The sequence below is a fragment of the Eptesicus fuscus genome, chromosome 1 (genome assembly GCF_027574615.1).
Source record: "Eptesicus fuscus isolate TK198812 chromosome 1, DD_ASM_mEF_20220401, whole genome shotgun sequence".
Lineage (NCBI taxonomy): Eukaryota > Metazoa > Chordata > Mammalia > Chiroptera > Vespertilionidae > Eptesicus > Eptesicus fuscus.
Window position 1 is genome coordinate 89153027 of NC_072473.1, and position 2287 is coordinate 89155313.

The 2287-nt window shown below is 35.3% G+C and overlaps 1 pseudogene; it reads right to left on the reverse strand.

Moving 5' to 3' along the window:
* Nucleotides 1-1250: 1250 nt before the first annotated feature.
* On the reverse strand, nt 1251-1559 carry LOC103299990 (small ubiquitin-related modifier 2-like; annotated as a pseudogene).
* Between the last annotated feature and the right edge of the window lie 728 nt (nt 1560-2287).

Sequence of the window (2287 nt, forward strand, 5' to 3'; positions counted from 1 at the left end):
TGTGTCATAGTGCATTCTAAATGTTTTCCTGCACATTTCATAGAGCTCTTGTTTGAGTCTGAAGCTACCATAATAAAAAAGGAGGTTAATTGCCTAAATGCTCTTGCTCCAAAAGCAAATAGGCTTCCCATGGGTAGAATATTGGGGTTGTTGATGATCAAATGACTGCTTTTTATCATGCAGAACGTTCCTCTATTGTTATTCTCTTTTCATATTCCAAGAGCATCCACAAGAGAGAAAGCAGAAAACAGAAGGATTTGCTGGGTCTCCCCTCACATTCTGTCGGACCTTAACCTACCTACCCAAAATGATGCAACTGCTCCATTACTCCATGTTCCAGGCTGGCAGTACCCAGCTCCTTCTCAGTAGCTTGGTTTTGGCTGTGGAGCTGCCCTAACTCTGGCCAGAAACAATCTGAACTTTGACCACTGCTTCACTTTCAACTGGTGTGGAATGTAACACAGGAAGCAATATGTAACTTTGCTTCCCATGGAATTCAGCATTCTGATTTCTATAACATTACTACAGGGTATTCCCAAAAATGTATACACACTTTAACAGCTGATAGCTCAATTTTGAAAATGAAATGTATTTTAATTAACACTGCCTTTATAATTATTCAAAGTGTGTATATACATTTTTGGGGACACCCTATATAAGGCAAGCTTGCTTTATTATTTTTTAAACAAGAAGTTTATTTAAACAACAAGACACTTGACTATAAGAGAAAAGAAAACTATCTAGGATTTAGATAGGATTTATTTTAGAGTAATTTTACCTACTTATAGACATTGCCCTACAACTAACAACTACATACGCAAAAGTTATAAAATTATCCTTGGTATTACAATGATAAATGAAAAAAATTAAAATTCTCCAAACAAGATATGCAAAGATTTTTTATGTTGTTGTTTTCTTGAAAATAGAAAATAATTTACAAGAATATAAAGATAAGAGCTAAATGAGCATTCCACTAATGGAGGAAGAGGATATTTCCACAGAACCATTATTTTCCCCTATGCCATGTCCATTTGATATTGATCAAAACATACTATTGGTCATTTAGTTTTTAAAAATGCAAATGTTTGTACACATACTTTATGTAAAATAAAGGAATGGGGAAGGGGAAAATGAAAGAATAGAGAAAACTATACTGTGGTAGTCAGGATGTGGTGGAACCAAATTGCGCTTTTCTGATTGAGAATGTCTTCTTGGTCTGGAGTTCTGGAGTAAAGTATTAGGTTCCCTTTTTAGTTGACACCTCCTGTCTGATGCAGGAACAAATCAATTGTATCTTCATGCTCCATTTCCAACTGTGCAGTTGCATCTGTTTCATTGATTGGTTGGCTGCCCATCAAATCGGAATCTGATCTGCCTCATTGACAAACCCCTTGGTTCACAACAGGCTTTCATTTGTTTACTAAGTGGTGTATGCCTCTTAATCTTAAACTGCACCACAGAACCATCCTGCTCTGCCACCTTCAAATTAAGGCTATCTTCAAATTAATGTGATCATTGTTCTTAGTCTTGACTTCTTCCTTAGGCTTTTGGTGGGCCATATGAGCATTGGAGTCTCTTTAGCTGTTGCTTTACAAAAGAGATACCAGATCTACACTGAATGAGCCTGGCAGCCTGTTTAAAATATTTCACTTTGAAGTCAGCCTTTATCGATTTTATACAGGTCACCCTACAGGTAGCTGCATCAAGACAGTACCATAGCTTCAATTTGTACCATTTAACTAATCCTTATCCACTCTTAAAGTCACCATTTTTAAATACCAAGAGGGAAAAATCATTATTCAGCAAATAATAAATACTATTATTTTGCATGATAGTAATAATATTCATAATAGCTGCTATCATTTCTCAAGTGCTTATATGGTTTAGGCAACATGTTATATGCTTTATGGACCTTATCTCATTTAAGCCCTGCAAAACTCTCATCAGAATGATTACCTTCATTTTACAAAAGGGAAAACTGAGGCTCAGAAAGATTAACTTATGCCAAATCATAGCAGTTGATAATTGAGAGAGATATAATTTGAACCCTACTTTATCTACTTCCAAGATCCATATTCCTGATCCCCAAGCTCATGATTCTTAACCCAGTCTGCACATTAAGATCACAATTAAAGTTGTATCTCTAGAAGTGGACCCAAGCATCAGTAAAATTTAAAGACTCCCATATGTTTCAATATAGCCAGAAAATTTCTAAAGTTTTACTGAAATTTTATTCTTGAAAATATTTGTGGCACAATTCGGTTACTTTTATAGATTTCTGTATTGG